Raw genomic sequence first — 19,631 nt, 5'->3', positions numbered from 1 at the left:
CGCTCCAGTTGCACCCTTTCGGTCATCTCTGTGGACTGAGATGTGGTTTGGAATTGGTTTGAGTGTGTTCCCCAAGGATTCACATGTGGGAGGCTAGGTCCTCAGTGTGATGATGCTGGAAAGTGGCAGAACCTTTAAAAAGTGGGCTTCTTAGGTCACTGAGGTGCTGCCCTTGAAAGAGATTGATGCTGATCTCAGAGTGAATCAGGTGTTCTTAGAAGAGGAAGTTGCTCTCTGGATTCTTCCATTGCCATGTAATCTCTCTCTCTCCCACATGTGCTCCTGTCACAATGCCATCTGCCATTATGCCATCCACCCTCATGATGCAGCCAAGGGGAACCATCACCAGGGGCTGAACAAATAAATGGAGCACATTGATCTTGGACTTTCAGCTTCCACAACTGTGAGCTAAATAAACCTCTTTTGTTTATAAGTTATCCAGCCTTGGGTATTTTGTAATAGCAACAGAAAGTGAACTAATACACTAATGTACTCTGATAGTTTCTTTTCTATTTCATTTTAATTAAAAGTTACTAGTGGTTTGCTAACTTGATTTCCCCATCTTATAATGGTGGCTTCTTGCAGATTTTCATGTGAGTGAGTCTTAAACTTAAGCAGACCTCAGTAATTAGTTCCTTTCACTCAATTATTAATTCTGGCAAAAAACACGAATTGCCTACTAATTGTAGGTTCTAAAGACACTGCTGTAAATAAAGTACTATTTTTTTATTCACATGTTTATAGGAAAGGTGAGATAGTGATTCGGGGATGGTGAGTGGGTGCAGCTTATCCTAGACAGAGCAGCCAAGGATGACCTCTCTAGGGAGATCAACCATCTTATTTGGCCTGAAAATGAGGGGTTTTCCAAGTCATGGGCCTTTCAGCTCTAAAACTGGGAAATCCCCAAAGTGGGAAGAGTCTGTCACCCTAGGCCTCCCTGAAGAGATGACATTTGAACCACAGCTGCGATAATGATGAACGAGAGAAGACAATTTTGAATTCAAAATCCCTGGGTGGAAACTCGTGTGGAAGGACCGGGAGCAGGTCCTTGGAGGTGTAGACCCGAGTGAGAGGAGGAGGGCTGTGAGCGGGCAGCGTGGCGAGCGAGGGAAGTGGCAGGAGGCTCAGGCCGTGGGCAGGAGCCCCTGTCGGTCTGGAAGCCAGTGTTTTAGGTTTCAAGCAGGGGGAAATGGCATCTGGTGGGGGATTTTAAAAGGTCAGTTGGAGCACTGCTTGGGAGGGTGGACTCTGATAGTTTCTTTCCTCTTTCATTTTAATTAAAATGCTATGAGTGGTTTGCTAACTCGATTTCCCCATCTTCCAGGAGAGTTTAAGTGACAGAGACGGATGGATCTCCTGGCAGTGGGGGTGGATGTGGTGAGTGGACTGGGGATACGTGTTGGAGAACATTGTCATGGAGCAGATGTGGGGGACAGGGATAAGGTTTTAAGGTGGGGCAGGGGTAGCTGCTTGGGACAGCAGTCTACAAGATCACTTGTTTGGGAAACACACGTTTGTCCCCATGTGATGGATATAGTCAGCTGGCCCTTGCCCTCTGAGGGTTCCACATTCAGGGATTTGACCAACTACCAGGAGAAAATGTTTGAGGGAAAAGATTCCAGAATGTTCCCCAAAGCTTGAATTTTCCATGCACTGAGCTCTACTCGGGGTCCAAGTCTAAGAAGCGAAGTGTGGGCAGAACCGTGGCAGCCCCCCACCACTCACGGGTGCCTGGTCTCCCTCTGGCGCTCAGCATCGGAGCATCCTGCCCATAGTGTCCTTGTGTCACCCATGCGGGCCTCTGAGGGTGACACCTGTACTGAGCAGGTATAGACTTTTTATTTGTCATTTTTCATCAATGCCACATAACAACGATGCACATGGCATTGGAATTGTATAAGGTCTGATTGTGAGTCTACAGCAGGATGGGTGTTCCAGGCCAGCACTGTGCCCCTTAATATAAGGAACTCGAGCACCGGTGGATGGGGCAGCCATGGATGGATACCTCGGGGCGACAGTCATCAGAAACAATCCGACTACAACATGAATTTTGCCTTTGCAATTTCTTCTGTGGGAAACACTGGGTGAATACAGAAATGCCTCCTTCTAAACCAAACCACGTAGTAAGACCCAGAGCACCCACGAGCACACACTCGAACACTTCCCAGCCGCCTGGCGCCCCATGTCACCCCAATGTAATGTGCCCCAACTGATCTTCAGCCCTCCAGAAGCACAGCTTTGAGACATTTCTTAACCACTTAAAATGGGCAAAACCCACCGTCTTCAAGGCAAAATCATGAGATAAATTAGAAAACACTTTGAAATGAACGAAACAAAACCCAACATGCCAAGATTGATGGGATGCAGCTACTGAGGAGGAAATTTTTCCGTTGTAAAAACCCAGGTTAGGGGCTGGGGATGTGGCTCAAGTGGTAGCACGCTCGCCTGGTATGCGCAAGGCACTGGGTTCGATCCTCAGCACCACTTAAAAATAAATAAAGATGTTGTGTCCACCTAAAACAAAAAAAATAAATATTTAAAAAAAAACAGCTTAGTAAAGCAAGGTCTGAAGTCAATTTCCAGCTTAAGAAAATGGAAAAAGAAGAGTGAACTAGTCCCAAAGTTAGCAGCATGGAGGAAACGATCAAGAAAGTGGTAGAGATGAGTGGAAGACAAGGTAGAAAGCAAATAGACAACCACACCATGAGTTGGTTCCTTCAAAAGATCAAAAAATTGACATTTAATTCGACTGACCGACAAAAGAAACGAGAGAAGGTTCAAATTACTAACATAAGGAAAAAAAAGAGAGGACAGCCCACCCAAGAAAGATTACAGAGCAAAACTCTGTATTATAGAAACAAAAAGGACGATAAAGTACTACTATGAATCATTGTCCACCAGCAAATTAGATATCCTAAGTGACACCCAGTAACCAATAAGTCGCATAAATGAAACGAACAAATTCCTAGAAAGATACAAAGTGCCAAAAATGACAAAAGAAGAAGTAAAGGATCTGAACAGATCTATAGCAAGCAAAGAAACGGGACGGTGATTTTTAAGAACCTTCCCACAAAAAGCCCAGGACCAGATGGCTTCACGGGTAAATGCTACAAATGTTTAAAGAATTGGCACCAAACTGCTCACACGCTAGTTTTAAAAACAGAAGAGGATGGAACTTCCAGCACCTCCCAATTTATTCTAGTAAGCTGGTATTATTCAGAAAACAAGACCACACAAAGACATCACAAGACATCCCCCAAAAACCGTGGACTGATATCATTTATGGTTGTAGATATAAAGAGCTTCAATGAAACACCAACAAGCCCAATCCAAAGATATAAAAACACCATGACCAAGTGGGATTTGTCACAAGAATGTAAGTCTTACTGGTTCAAAAAACTTTTTAAAATCATCATTTTAGTAGAATAGAGGGCAAAAACTAGATGACCATTTCAATGATGCTGAAAAAAGCATTTGACAAAATCCAACTCTGATTCGTGACAAAATAACCCCACAAACTAGAAATAGAAGAGAGCTTGTTCATCCTGATAAAGGGCAGCTACAAGAATCCCACAGTTAACATTACATTTAATGGTACAAAAGGGAGTGTGTTCCCCTGAGATAGGGAAAAGGCGAAGATGCTCACTCTTACCACTTGACATTTCACTGAAGGATCTATCCAGGGCAATCAGGCAAAGGAAAGAAATAAAAGTCAACCAGATTGGAAAGGAAAAAGCATAACTATCTGAATTTGTAGATTATTTGATTTTGTATGTAGAAAATCAGAACAAACTCACTCAAAAGCTATCAGGGGGCTGGGGTTGTGGCTCAGTGGTAGAGTGCTCTCCTAGCATGCATGGGGCACTGGGTTTGATCCTCAGCACCACATAAATGTAAAATAAAGATATTGTGTCCACTTAAACCTAAAAATTAATATTAAAAAAGCTATCAGAATTAATAAACAAGTTCAGCAAGGTTCTAGAGTAAAAAAATCAATATTAAAACACCATTTTATTTCTATACACCAGCAATGAATAATCCAAAAATAAGAACACATCCATCAAGCATTAAAAAGAATAAAACACTTAAGAACAAACTTCATTAAATACACACAAGACTTGTGTACTAAAAAATTACAAAGCATGATTGAAATAAATTAAAGAACATGCAAATAAGTGGACAGACATCCCATGTTCATGGATCAGTGTCCCTGATAGCCGTAAGGTGGTAATGTGCCCCAAACTGATCTTCAGACTCCACATAATCTCCATCAAAATCCAGATGGCTCTTTTGCAGAATTTGATAGACTGGTTCTAAATGTCATGTAGAAATACAAGGAACTCAGAATAGCTCAAACAATCTTAAAAAAGAACAAATTGAAGGACTCACACTTCTGTATTTTAAAACTTACCAACATAAGGTTAGACCTATACATAAATGAGACAGCTTTTAGGCTGCAGATATAAAACCTTACATGTGTAGTCAGTTGATTTTTGACAAGATATCAAAGGCATAAGAATAGTCTCTTCAACAAATGATGCCAGGACAACTGGCCATTCACATGTAGAATAATGCAGTTGAAACCCTACCCCACACCATGTGCAAAAATTAACTTAAAATACAGCATAGAACTGAATGTAAGAACTAAAACTCTTACAAGAAAATATAGGGCTACATCTTCATAATGTTGGTTTTGCAAAAGCTTCTTAAGCGTGATACCAAAAGCACAGGTAAAAAGAAAATAGATAAATTGGACATCATCAGCATCAAAAAAATTCTGCTTCAAAGACCACCTTTCAAGAAAGTAAAAATACAACCTACAAAATGGGAAAAATATTTGCAAATCAAAAATTTTATGAGGGTCTCAGATGCATAATAAAGAATTCTTACAGCTCAATAATAAAATGACAAGCCAATTAAAAATGAAGAAATATTTGAATAGACATTTCTTCAATGATGGATAAACAAATGTACAATAAGCACATGAAAAAATACTGAGAATCATTTACCATCAGGAACAATGCAACCAAACCACCATGAAATGCCACTCACACTCATCAAGATGGCCCCATAAACAAAGACAGATAATAGCAAGTCTCCTTGGGGACGTGGAGAAATTAGAATGTGCATATGATACTAGTGGAAATATAAAATGGAGCGGCCAATTGGGAACACAGTGTGGCAGTTCCTACAAGAGTTAAGCATCGAGTTACTATACGATCCAGCAATTCCAGTCCCACGCAAAAGAGAAATGAAGACAGACGTCCACACCAAAGCTTGTGCACAAATGTTGGTAGTGGCATTATTCACAATAGAAAAACTTTGAATGCCCACCAACTGATGAAATAAAATATGGCAAATATTTTCTCAAATACTATTTTGTAATAAAAAAGAATGAAACACCGACACAACATGGATTGACTTTCAGACGGCACGCTCTGCGAAGGCTGCCTGTCACAGGGGATCACATCTTGCAGGACTTCTTTTGTATGAAATGTCTGGAGTTGTCACCTGCATGGGCACAGCAAATGGCTGAGGAAAGAGGAGATGGGGAGGCTGCTGAGGCACATGGGGCTTCGTCGTTGATCGCGGTGATGGTTGCCCCAATCTATAAGCATATCAAAAACCCACTGGATTATCTAGTTTAAAAGCTGACCTTTGTGCTATGTGAAATATATCCAAGAAAGCTCTAGTGCAGGGCTGAGGCTGCAGCCCAGCTGCCCGGCGGCCCAAACTCCTGGGTTCAATCCCCAGCGCCACAAAAAAACAAAAAAAGAGACCCCACCTCAGTCCTATTATGCTTTCTAAGGTGCTGTCACTCTCACCCATTAGTCAATGGCACTGCGCACATTCACCTTCCTGAGCAACGTCCCCACCACCTGACTCAGAATCTGTCATCTCCCCACGCGACACTCACTCCTGTCCCCTCCTGCAGGCCTTCATAAGTACCATTCCACTTCCTGTGGGTTCGCCTGTCCTGGGGACCTCGTGCGTTGGTACTTGGGGCAGGAGGACTGGCTCTTTTCACCTAACGTAATGTCTCGGGGTCCACCGCGCCGTGGCAGGGCCCGGGCTCCCTTCCTTCTCAGGGCTGATGATACTCGGTTGTGTGCAGAGACGACACCATGGATGTGGGGTGTCTCCACCTTGGGCTCCTGTGCACATGGGTGGCCAAGGATTTCTTCCAGATCCTGACCATGCATAAGCTGCCCTCAGCCCTTGGGCTTGGCGGCAGAAACAGGGAGGAAAGGCCGAGGGGAGCGGATGCCATGCTGTGCCCTGGAGGGGGCCCAGCTCAGCTGAGGGTGCAGGAGGAAGGGGCCGCGGCTTCTCATCGCCGTGATGACTCCCACAGGAGGTGACGGTACGCATTTCCTTCAGGAACCTTCCACCTGGGCTCACACTCTGTTGGGGCCTGGGACCTCCCCAGGACCCCTTCCATGGTCCAAGCAATCTGGATCAAAGAAGCGCCTGGCTCAGCTGACGCAGGACACCCAGGCAGACGGGGAGGGACGGCTCCCAGCTCCCACGTGGATGGGGGACCCTGCTCGTGGACTTGGCTCCTGCCTTTCCGGCTCTCCCAGGAGCTGCTAGAACCGTCTCGCAGGACCATCCCTGAAGGACCTTGTGGGGCGCAGCTTGGAGGGAAGGACGGAGCCAAAGCTGGCAGAGTGGACAGTCTGCAGAGACACGGGAGCGTGGAGGTCGGGTCGTGGAGGAGGGAAGGGTATACAGAAGCTCTCACCCGGGGCTCTCGGCAAGTGACACTAAGGAGGAATCATTTGGAGGGTGACCAACTCACCCAGTTTCCTTGGTACTTTCCCACTTTAAAGACCCAAAGTCCCAGTTCCTCAAAATGTTCCACCTGTAGCCACCATAAGGCCCGGCAGCGCCACCCCTGGGCTCTGCCCAGAGCAGTTGAAAAGGAGGCTCGCCCAGGATGCCCACCCAGCATGAGTCCTGACAGCCCAGAACCAGGAAGGACCCCCATACCCGCCCAAGACGAAGGGACACACGGTGATGTATCTGCACACGAAATATTATTCAGCCATAAAGAGGACATGCAGCCTGCAGGCGGGTGTGTGGGAGGATTTCCACTGCCTACCTCTCGGCTGTGACCCTTCGTGTGAGGTCAGGGGTGGAATTTACCATTTGCAGCTTCATGTTGGGACTCAAAAAGCTTTGGATTTCGGAGCAGTTTGGATTTTGGATTTTCAGATGAGAGACACTCAATGTGTGCTACCTTTTTAAGCCAATGTATGCGCGCCTACTGAGTGCCTACGATATGCGGGGATATTCTCTCATCACTTTGCCAAAGCAACTTCACTTAGTCTGCCTGACAATTCTCACACTCTCCGTCCCACTTTACCTGTCAGGGCACTGGGTGTCCATTATTTACTGCTGTGCAACAAATCACCCTCAAAACGGCATCATTCCTAATTTCCCAGGGTTCTGTGGGTCTGCAAGCTGCGGGCACTGTAGCTGGCCGGTTCTAGCTCACCCACGGAGTCATTCGCTGGGGTTGCATTCTCCTCCCAAGGCTCGGCTGGAGGCAGGTTTGCCCCTTCTCTTCCTTCCTTCTCCCCCTCCTTCCCCCTCCTTTCTTTTTAAAAACAGTGCTAAGAACACTTCATATGAGATGCCTCCTCTTAATGAAGATTTAAATGCACAGTGTGGTACAGGTGTCCCTCTGTCTCTTGGGGGATTGGTCCCAGGATCCCCTGCAGATACCAAAATCCGTGGATAGTCAAGGCCCTCGTTTAAAATGGCATGGCATTTGTACAGGACCTACCCAATCCTCTTGTAGGCTTTAAAGCATCCCGGGATGATTTATAACACCTGATAGATACAATGTAGGTGCTGGGTGCACAGTTGTTACACTGTATGGTGTAGGAACCAGGACAAGAAAAGCATATGTGTCTTTTAAGTACAGATGAAATTTTTAAAAAGGGATGAATCTGCAGATGCAAAACCCGTAGATGCTGGGACTGGCTGCCTTGTGCCCTATAGGCACAGCGCTGCAGAGCGGATCTCCAGAAGGTAGCCATCTTGCATAACCGCGTGTTTCCATTCATTGAACAGCACCTCCCTGTGGGGCAGATTTGCTTCTCACTCCTGAGGTGCTTGGTAGGCCTCCCTCCCCAGAGAGCTACTGGCTGGAGATGCTCTTGGCCATGTGAGCTTTTCAACAAGCATCTTGAGTGTCCTCACGGCCTGGCAGCTGGCTTCCCCATGCACCAAGATGGACATCACAGTCTTTGATGACCTAATCTCAGTAGTGACATCCTAACACTCTGACTTCTTGGTTAGAAGTGAGTCACTAGGTCTACCTCAGGGTCAAGGAAAGGGGATTGTGTAAAGATGTGGCTATGGGCAAGTGGGAATTCGGGGGCATTTGGGGGGCTGCCTCCCCACTGGGGTACAGAGTAGTCCACTTGCTTGCCCAGGCTTACAGAGCTAGCCAATGAGGGAGCAAGGGTGTGTTGGCCCAAGACATATCAGCATGTTATATTGATCATCTTGAGCTGAGACAATGGATAAACTGCGATTGCAGGAGAGGCTAGCTGACCTTCCCGGCTACATGTAACAGGTCATGAGGACTTGGGGGGGGCACCCCACACACCAGAGAGAGAAGCAGTCCTTATCATTGGCGGCTGAGGCTGGCGCCCCAAAGGAGCTCAGCAAACTCGCTAGAGGAAGCCTGTCTTCCACTGGCTTTGATTCCCGACCTACCTCCTGGTCCTTGTTTAGAAGCACAGCTCCTAGCATAGAAATCCCTGAGTCCTGCCGTTGCTTCACAGATTCATAGTTCCTTGTCTAAATGGACAGGGCCTCTGGTTTGGGCCACGTCTTTGGATATTCACTCTCTTGTGGGGTCTTAATGTACACGCAAAATTAATAAAATGCATCTACTTTGCTCCTGTTAATCTTCCCTGTGTTCATTTGGCTCCTGGACCCCAATGAAGACCCACCTAAGATCTAAGAGAGTCGGAGGTGAGTATTTGCCCTTCCACACTAAGAGATCACAGAGCTCAGCTCTGCTCCCCGTGCTTAGCCCTACCCTGCATCTGCTCTGCCCACATCTCCCTGATGTGCTTTTGTCAATTTGGGGTACTGGGGGTTGAACCACTGAGCCACTGCCACAGCCATTTTGATTTTTTTTTTTTTTTGAGATAGGGTCTCACTAAATTGCTGAGGCTGGCCTCAAGCTTTTGATCCTCCCTCCTCAACCTCCCAAGTCTCTGGGATGACAGACACCACTGTGCCCAGCACCTGTGCACTTTTTTAACACACTCAATAGGCAGAGGATATTTCTGGAAAAATAATAGATATAATTTAAGACTCTCTCGCAGTGCAAGGTAGGCTGACTTCAAATTCAGGTGATTTCATGCTGTGGAGCGTGTCTGTCTCTGCATGCATTTACCAAATACCAACATTACCTTTCCGGTCAATTTCATTTTGCCAGAAAACCCCAAAGGCATGGTAAAATGAAAGGGTTTTTTTCCTGCTAAAATAGAAAATGGAACAAAAGATGTTAGCGCTGACAAGGAAAGCAGATCCAACCTTGGATCTGCAGATCCAACCTTCCTGGATGGACAGCTGATGGACGGAAAACAGGATGAAGGACAAGAATGTGAGGAGCCGCACCCCGAGAGCCTGCTGCGCGGCCGTTGGAACTCTTTCTCCCTGGACAGACGAGCTTCTTCCTAATTGCCTGTTTTTATTTCACTAATGACTGTTGATTAAGCAGCGTGGCTGGAACTTTATGAGCCACTCTGCACAGAGGGGTGGGTCGAGAGCCTCTTAGTTGGCACAGGCCTGAGTGTGAGCATCTGATCCTCTTAAGAGTAGAATAAAAGGACAATTTCCATGAGGTCGGGGCTTCTGAAGAGTGGATTTTGCGTGGAAAGCACCTGAGTGCCACAGCGTCTTCTATTTTGGTGGTGGCTCTCCTGCCATCCCTCTGTCACATTGCTCTGCGACACCAAATCATTTCCATAGCAAACTGTCACGACCCCGCCAGCCTTCAGAGGGGCCGCTGAGTGGGCATCCAATGCATTTCTTTAAAAAAAATGCACACATTTTCTTTTAGTCAAATGTATCATTAAACACTTCCAGGCAACCAGGGAGCTGGGGATAGAATGGCTGTGCTGAAGCTCAAGCTGCCTGGAAATGGACCAGAGGGCAGGGCCGGGAGGGAGGGAGAGTGGGGGAGAGAGAGAAGGAAGGGAGAATTGGAGAGAAAATGAAAGGAAGGGAGAAGGAGAAGAAAAGAGAAACAACAACAACAACAAAAAGAAACAGAGTTTCAATAGCAAAACCTTCCCAGAGCAGCCCACCAGGTGCAATGCCAAGTTCACGGCGGAGTGCGGCCATCCCTCAGGCCCCTTGGATCTGCAGATCCAACCTTCCTGGACAGACAGCTCCCGGAGCCATCCCAGAGAGCTTGATATCTGTCTTTGTCCATTTTCAGTTTCTATAACAAAATACCTGAGACCAGATTATTTGTGAACAACAGAATGTTTTGGGCCCACGGTCCGGAGCCTGACATGGCTGAGAGCTTGGCGCGGCATGTCCTCAGCCTCTGGTGAGGACCTTCTTGCCGAGGAAGGTGTGCAACATGGTGGGGCATCACCTGGTGAGGCGAAGCAAAAGTGCTAGCCCACCTCTCTTCTCCCCTCATGGGGGCTCCACCCTCACGTCCTCCGCTAACCCAATGACCTCCTATAGGTCCCACCCCCAAATGCCCTCAGCGTGTGTGTGACATCCACAGCCCGGTGGTGCTGGGCAATGGGAAAGGTGGCCGAGAGACCAAAGAAGCCCCTGGAGATGGGATGCGACGCTGGGTTTATCGAGTAATGCTTTCTGGGGAAGGTCTGGTGGCAGGGGGCTGGACGGGTGTTCCGTGTGACAGGCTCCACCAGTGCTTCACCGGAAGGTGCAGTGGCAACAGGTGGGGCAGGTGCACCCCATTCACATGGTGCCTCCGGCATCACCAGAAAATTCGGGTGGCCACCGGGATGAGCACTCCCCCCTCCACAGGGCTTTGATGTGCAGCAGTCACCACAGGGACAGGCCTTTACAAATCAGGTGCAGAAGCTGTGCTGTCATTGGTTTGCTCCGTTTCTTGTTGTTGGATGACCTGCATCTAGGGAGCAGCTGCCCTGGCACGTGTGCAAGAAAGCAGTGCCTACAGGTGACACTAGTGGGCCCTGTGTGCAATACACATGAGATAGAGAGAGCCAGTGTCCTTCAGGAGGTCCGGACACATACTACCTTGAAGGACACTGGCCCACTCTTTTTTAAAAAAATTATTAGTTGTGGATGGACCTTTATTTATTTGTTTGTTCATTTATTTATTTACTTGGGGTGCTGAGGATTGGACCCAGTGCCTCACGTGGACTAGGCGAGGGCTCTGCCCCTGAGCCCCAGCCCAGCCCCTGGCCCATTGGTCTCTGAACTTGACTCAGTTCCAGGGAGTGGAAAGGGGCATTTTGGGGACATGGTGTTTTACTGTCCTCCTTTGCTTTCAGGATGACACGATATGACTTTGGGGATTAAGTTCCCAACACATGAACTTTTGGGGGACACTCAAACCATGACAAGGTCCAACTCCCCTGCCCAGAGAGGGGACCCTGGAGAGTCACTCCCTTTCAGTGTCCAGCGTGAGCCCCTGGAGCTGCCCTGGCGCTGGGGACAGGGGTCTTCTGGGGATTGCTGAATTGAGGTAGGTGGGTTTGGCCTGGTGACTGCTTCTTTGTGGTCAGTCCTTGCTCAATTAAAATCTAATCAGTGGCTTGGGGTAGGCTCTGTTGCTCCACTTGGAGGAGGCGTCCTCAATCCTGGGATCCCTGAGCTCAGATCTGTACAGGGAGAGCTCGTAAAAAGAAGGGGCTGACCACACGGGTTTGGGAGTGAGCAGCTCAGGGTCCCCAGGGCAGGGCTGTGGGTGGTGAGTGCCCATGTTATTGTCTTACCTGGGGTCAGTACGATCCAGGGAAGACAAATTGAGTGTCTTAGCTCTTCATTCTGTGACCAAAAGGCCCGACAAGAATGACTTAGGAGGGGAAGAGTTCTGCTGGACCCCCAGTTTCAGAGGGTCGCTCTATGAATGACTGACTCACTGCTCTGCGCCTGAGGTGAGGCAGACCATCATGGCGGAAGGGCCTGGTGGAGGAAAGCCCTCAGCTCATGACTGTCAGGAGGCAGAGAGAACCGGCAGAGTGTTGGGGACAGATATGAACCCCAAACGCACACCCCCATGAACGATTTCCTCCAGCCATTCCCCACCTGACTACAGTTACCACCCAGCTAGCCCACCCACATTATTAACTTATCAACTGGATTCATCCACTGACTAGGTTACAGTTCTAATGAAACCATGTCACCTCTGAACACTCCTTCATCAGCATAGGAGTGTTGGGGGACACCTCACATCCAAATAGAACATTCACTCCGGCCCCTCAAAGCTTATAACCATCTCACAAGGCAAAATGCTTTCATTCAGTGTGTCACCAGGAATCCTCATAATCCTAACAGTCCCAGCATTGCCCAAAGTTCAAGTTCAAAGTCTCCCTAGATACTCAAGGCAAACTATCGTCTATGAGTCTAAAAATCAAAAGCAAGTTACGTACACAATACCCAGCGGCACAGAGCAGGTGTTCTCGTTCTAAGAGAGGGATCGGGGCATAGAAAGAAGGGTCGGGACCAAATCAAGACCAAAGCCCAGCCAGGAAAACACTGGGTCGTGGAACTCCAAGTCTGACATCCAGGGCGTTTGGTGGGAGAATCACGGAAGACAGCTCTGCGGGCCACCCTGTGCCAGCACTCTGTCCCAAGGACTCTCCCCAGAGAGGTTTTGTTTTTACATCCTTGAGTCTGCCATGGGTATGATCTTGCCATGGGTATGATTCTTGACATTCCCCCAGGGTGTCTTTCTAACGGTCTCTGTGCAGAGTACTTAGTTTCTCTTTAATGGTGATAATCTCTTCAACAACACCACTCTCTTGGCCCCCATTTTACATGTGCTTCTCTGGCCAAGCTGCAAGGTTTCTGAATCTTTCCTGTCTACTTTCTGCTCCCAGTTATCACAGTGAATCTGTCTGAAAGCTGCCATCAATTCCCATCCCACTGCCTCAATTCTCTGCTGCCTTGAAAATTCTTCCACCAGATGAGTTAGTCCATCACCTTTAAATCCAGCTTCACAGAATCTCAGGACTAGGATAAAATGTAGACAGGTTCTTTGCCAAAGTGTGACATGAATGGCCATTAGTCCAGTTCCCAACAGAGTCCTTGTTCCCCTCTGAAACCTCATGAGCACGGTCTTTACTATCCACATTCCTATCAGCACCGTTTTTTCCCATCAGAATCGCCCATTAAGCTCTGCTTACAATATTTTAATATTTTAAATTAAAAAGGATTAATATCTTATTAAAAGCAGATTAATATCTGCTTACAATATTTAATATTTTAAAGCTTTTCCAGCCTGCATCTTCAAACTTTTCCAAACTCCTCCCACAAACCAGTTCCAAAAGCTTCTGAACCGCGTGGTCAGGTTAGTTACAGAACAACCCAACTTCCTAGCACCAATTTCTGTGTTAGCCAGCTTCCCATTGCTAAGAACAAAATGCCTGACAAAACTTAGGAGAGGGAAGGTTTATTCTGGACACACACTTTCAGAGGGTCAGCCCCTGACTGACTTGCTCTGCGCCTGAGGTTAGGCGGACCGTCATGGCGGAAGGGCCTGGTGGGGGACAGCCCTCAGCTCATGACCGTCAGGAGGCAGAGAGAACCGGCAAGTGACAGGGACAAAATATGAACTCCTGAGTTACACCCCAGTGACGTATTTCCTCCAGCCACGCCTCTCCTGTCAACAGTCACCACCCCTTAGTCCTTCTAAAATATTAGTCCATCAAGTGGGTTAATCCACTCATTGGCTTACAGCTCTCCTAACTGAACCATTTCACCTGTGAACATTCCTTCATCAACACAGGAGGGTTTTTCTGTTAATTTTTTTTTAGTTGTAGGTGGACACAACACCTTTATTTGACTTTTCTGTGGTGCTGAGGATTGAACCCAGTGCCTTCCACATGCAAGGTGAGCACTCTACCACTGAGCCACAGCCACAGCCCAACACAGGAGTTTTTTGGGGACGCCTGACATCCAAACCTAACATCAAGGGGCTGTAGTGGTGTGCAGTTGCTGCCTTGGTCACATGTGCAGGACCCTTGGGAACCAGAGGAGAGGAACTGAGAGGACAAAAGGTTACTCAGAGGGGCTCTCTTAGGATGGACAGCGGTGGGATGGAAGGAATCACGAGTGGACAGAGAGGGAGAGGAGGACAATGGCTGCTCCCAGGGAAGATGGCGGCTGGGATGGCTTCTCTCCGGGTCCTGAGCTGGGGTGAGGGTCAGGACATTATACCCTGGGCTGATCCAAGGTGTCCTGGGAAGGGAGTGGCAGCCTGGGTGAGTGGTGCAATTCAGAGGCCGCTGGACTGAAGGGACAGGGAGCAGAGGTCTGCTTCCAAGAACATTCCCAGAAGCCAGGAGCCATCCTTCACGCCTAAAAATACCTGGGAAACGTGGCAGTGTCCCCTCGGCCTTGCTAAACCTAACAGGTATTATCTCCGACAGGTTCTTCCTGAGTGAGTTTTCTCTTCTGTAGTGTGTGTGCATGAGTGTGTGTGTGTGTGTGAGTGTGATATGTGTGTTATCCTGTGTCTGAGTGCAGGTATGTGTGTGTGTCGCAGTTTATGTGTGCAACAGTGTGTCTGTAAGCGTGTGTGCCTGTCTGTGTATGTGTCTGTGTGCAGCATGTGTGGGTGTACACGTAGCTGCGTGTCTGTGTACATGTGTGAGTGTGTTTGCCTCTACAAGGAGTGTGTGTGCTGTGTGAGAGTGTATGCACTAGTGTATGTGAGGCGTGCACAGTGTGTGTGACTGTCGGGTGGGAGGCAGGGCTGTGGCAGGTGGGGACGGCAGGGAGGGCCCGCACGCCCTGGGACAGCCTGCGGCCCTCTGAGAACGCTGCCTAGGTCAGTCCTCGGCGTGCCTGGTCTCTCGGCCCTGTGTGCCCCCGCCCGCTGGCTCTGGGCCTCCCCGCTGTCTCCTTGACACACTGACCTTTATACCTCCTGGCACACTGACCTTTATACCTCTGGCGACTCACACGGTGCGGGCATTAGGGCTGTGGCCCGCCGTTCCCCAGCCCACGCAGAAGCGCGAGCACGCGGAAGGGTGAGTGGAGAACAAGGTCCCAGTCCCAGGAGCAGTTTCCTCCAGGGGAGGGGGCGGGGAGCACCGCCAGTGATGTCACAAGGGATGGCCTGGATGGAAGGTTCTGGAAGGTTGAAAGGGGTAGAAGACGGTTGAGGAGGGAGGGAAACTACCCCCCTTCCTGCCTCCCTCCACCACCATCATCCCAGGGGGACCGAGGGGGCTGGGTAGGGACAGCACATGCCTGGGCTTCTAGGAGGGGGCACCTGTTCACTATCTTTGAGAAGGAAACACTGTGCGGTGCCATGTCAGCTCCTGACACCTGGCCCTGATGGCCAGAGCCACACCTGGTGAAGAGCAGCACTCGGTAGGGGCCTTGGGACAGGTCACGACTTGGTGTGTGGACACTTCCGGGACAGGGCTGTGCGGGAGACCGTGCAGTCTGGTTCTATGGCCCTGGGTTCGTGCATTACCCAGGGTCCAGCCCTTGCTGGCTTCAGGGGCTTCCTCCTGCCCAGAGGGCACAGCTGCTCTCTGTAGCTGCTGCTGCTCTGGATGTAGGAAAGACTCTGATGGCACCTGCTGAGTCTCATCCAGGGTGTCCCCAGGGGTCGGCATGGTTGCGGTGACTTGTGGGCTGGGCTGTTCCTGGTGGGAGGAAAGTGTCCTGGTCACTGTGGGTGTTTTGCAGTATCCGGCTCCATCCAGTGGACAACAGTAGCAACCAAAGCTGGCCACTCACTGCCAAGTGTATTCCCAGGGGGCAGAATTGTCCCCCAGTGAGAATCTCAGCTCTATTAAGTCAACGTATTCAGGTGTTCCTCATCCCGTTGACACTGATTGAGCCTGTTTGGGACAGGCACGGGGTTAGGTGTTAGGAGATAATAATCAACAAGACGGCAACGGGCATGCGCACACACACTCACACACACACACACGCTCACACACATACTCACACACACACATACGCACACACACACTCACACACATATTCACAGAACTACAAAGTGGTAATTGAGCCACAGAGGAAAAGCAAGGGGCAGGGTCTGGTTCACCCCAGGACAGCAGGAGGTGCTCCCCAGTCCCTGGAGTCACCTGTGGCGCTGTTTCCTATCCGTGGAGTCCCACCCTGTGTGGCCTGTGCGCCTGGTTCTCACTGAGCTGGTGGCCTTGTTTTCCCACCCTCTGTGTGGCGCCCTGGCTGTGGGGAGACCCTGCTGTGGCATGGGCGCGTTCCCGGTGTTTGCACACAGCCGAGGGGTCTGTACCTTGCGGGGGTCCAGGCTCACCCACCAGCCACTCTGGTTGCACATGTGCGTCTTGCTCTTCAGCCTGAGCAGGGTAGGCGTGCTTGGCCGGGAGTGGGGAGCCTGTCAGTGCATCGCTCCTCTGCCTTCCTGGTTACCTGGGACTGACCATGTGGCTTCGTGGGGATGTGAGACTTTATTCCCAAATGGAAACAGACACTTCCTGATGGTCCCTCTATACAGGCCCAGCTTGTCACTGTGCATTATCACATTCTAATTATTTAAAATCTTGACTCCATTTGGGGAGTGTGCAATTTGGGCACAGAATAAATACATTTTCCACACCTAACTGGCAGCTGCCCTTCCATGACACACATCCTTGGATTCAGCCAGCTGTGGGTAGAAAATATTCAGAACAAAAACCCTGTATCGAACACGCACAGGCTCTTTTCCTAAGCAATACAGTGTAACAAGGACAGGCCAGTACTGACCTTGCATTAGGTACATGAGTCTTCCAGACAGGATCTGAGGCCTGCGGGAGGATCTCGCAGGCTCTAGACAAATGCTACCCTGTTTTATATAAGGGACTGGACACCTGTAGACTGGGGTGTCAGCAGAGGGTCCCAGAACCAGTCGCTGTTACACCCCTGTAATTGCTTCTTCCTTTCTTTTTCCTTCCTTCTCTGTCTCCCCCAACCCCTTTCTCTCTTTCACGAGTGCCGGGTTCTGAGTTTTGACAAACACATAGTCTGGTTCAGCCATCATGAGACGCAGTGCACTTCCATCAGCCCAGGTTCCCTCTGGCTCCCCCTCATCCTGAGCCACTCTTCCCTCTCCCAGCCCATGGCAACCGCTGATCTGCTGTCTGTCACTGTATTTTCCCCCCAGAAAGTTGCACAAATGTCAGGTCTCACTTTGTAAGTCAGGTTGAGCTTGGACATGTACCTGGGTGGTCTTTCGCATCGGACTGTCTGCAGGCAGCAGCAGCCGGGAGACTCAGCTGCACGGCTCTGTGAATGCAGAGCTTGTTCCTGTTGGTGACAGTGTGGCTGTGCGGAGGCACCACAGCTAGATGGTCTTTGAGGATGTATCCAGTTGGGGTGACCAAGGATCCTATCCTGGACAGATGAGCTAACACCTCGTGATGTTAAGTCTGCTTACTTACAAACGTCTTCCAAAGAGACACATGGATTTTTATCACAATGTATGAGAGTTTTCCCACACCCTCACTAGGATAAGGTACTTTCAATATTTTTGAAGTTGATCTGAGAGGTGAAACTTACTTTCTACTATTCTCTATTGCTTTTCTCTCGTAACTGAGATTTGAGCATGTTTTCCTGTCTTTAAAAGTCATTTTCAATTTTGTTTTAGAATTATCTCACCATGTCCCTTGCTCACTTTCTCAATGGGTCTTGGACACTTTTTTATTGTTTCACCAGAATTCTTTACATTTGAAGGAAATACAACCTTTATCTATTGGATATCTTGCCTGTATTTTTCCCTGGTTTGTTGTTGACTTTTAGGTCATGTTGATGATATTTGCTGCCTTGTGGAAAAATTTAAAACTTTAATATGCCAAGAATGACCCTGTTCCTTTCTTTATACTATTGGGGTTCTCATGTTACACAGTAAGACCTCCATCTCCACATCCTCAAACCCAGCCAATCTTAAAATGAAAATATATATATTTTTTAAATTGCATGTGTCCTGGACATTTATATATTTTTCTTGTCATTATAACCTAAACAATGCAGTGCAGTGACTATTTGCATAGCATTTGCATTGTCCTGGTATCATAAATCATGGCAAGATGATTTAAAGTCTACAGCAGGCTGGGTGCAGTTTCTGTGTCACTTTGCAGGAGGAACTTGAGGTACATTTGATGCCTGAAGGGGGTCCTGGAACTACTCCCCAACACATACCAAGGGGACTCTCTTTAAGGCAAGGTGGGTAGAGCAGAGTTCCTTGAAAACCGTGAGAGTTTCTTTCCCGTGAGAGGTTCCGAAATATCTCGTCACCCACTTCGACCTTGGACTCCAACCATGGCAGAGTCTCTTCTACAAACTCCCAGGCTGACACCCTCTGAGCTTCACAGATCCTCTTATGTGGCAAAGCAGCTCCTCTCCTCCCAGGCTCAGGGCAGGCATGACTAATCCATCCCAGGATTCTGGGCAGACATTACCTGAGGCTGGGAGTGGCCCTTTGCCATGTCGCTAAGTGCCCCTCTTTTGCCTCGTAGTACTACAAAGAATGGTTCCTGCGAACCTGGAAGGGCTGAACCTCCAGTGTCTCGAGGAAAGGACACCAAGGACCTCAAGACAGACATGAGTGAAACGCAAGGTATGCCGCCCGAGAGAAGTGAGGGGGCACGTTGATGGCACAAAGGGACCAGCCGCCCTTCTCAGCCCTGCTCAGCCCGTCACCACTCCCAGGGAACACGGAGGAAGTGGTCGGCGGCGTGAGCTGGCCCCAGTTCACTGTCTGAGTTCAGAGTTCAGGAGTCCAGCCACTCTGGGCCTCATTTGCATGCCCAGGTCACTCAGGCACTGATCGTAGCTCCTCCCCCTCAGGATGGTGGGCCCGTGTAGGGCCAGTGCCCAGGAGCCACCCAGAGTCCCGATGATGTGGCATCGTGAGGTGATGGCCGCTGAGCGAACCCCGGGCCTCGAGCCATCATCCAGACCTGCATCCACCCTCACAGCTCTGTGTGCCTTGCAGAGCACATAAAATGGTGGCCCCACGATGACTCGTGGTCCCTCCTTCTCAATCAGCAATGAGCTTAGAAACCATGTGTCCGCCTCCCAGGCTGTCAGAACAAGCGACCCGGAGCGGGCGTCTGAGCCCCCAGCAGTGGATGGCCTCCGGGTTCTGGAGGCCGCAGTTCAAAGCCACGGTGTGGGCAGGGCCTTCAGAGGCTCTGAGGGAGAATCCGTGTCAAGCGTCTCCCGGCTCCTGTGGCTGAGGCCATCCTTGGGGTTCTTTGGCCCTGTGTCTCAGTCCGTTCAGTGAGACTAGGAAAATCATAACAGAAAGAGGTTGGTTCATGTTCTGCAGGCTGGGAAGCCCAAGATTGAGTGCGTTCACTGGCCAGGGCCTTGTGCTGCGTTGTGACATGGCCGATGGCGTCCATGGTGGGGCACATGAGAGCAGCAACTGGGCGCAGGCA

Source organism: Marmota monax, unplaced genomic scaffold (assembly GCF_021218885.2).
Source record: "Marmota monax isolate L192 unplaced genomic scaffold, Marmota_monax_Labrador192_F-V1.1 WCK01_AAM20220418_F8-fsc00102, whole genome shotgun sequence".
In the NCBI taxonomy this organism is placed as follows: domain Eukaryota; kingdom Metazoa; phylum Chordata; class Mammalia; order Rodentia; family Sciuridae; genus Marmota; species Marmota monax.
The sequence above is the reverse complement of the archived record's forward strand: the minus strand, read 5'-3'. Positions refer to the sequence as shown.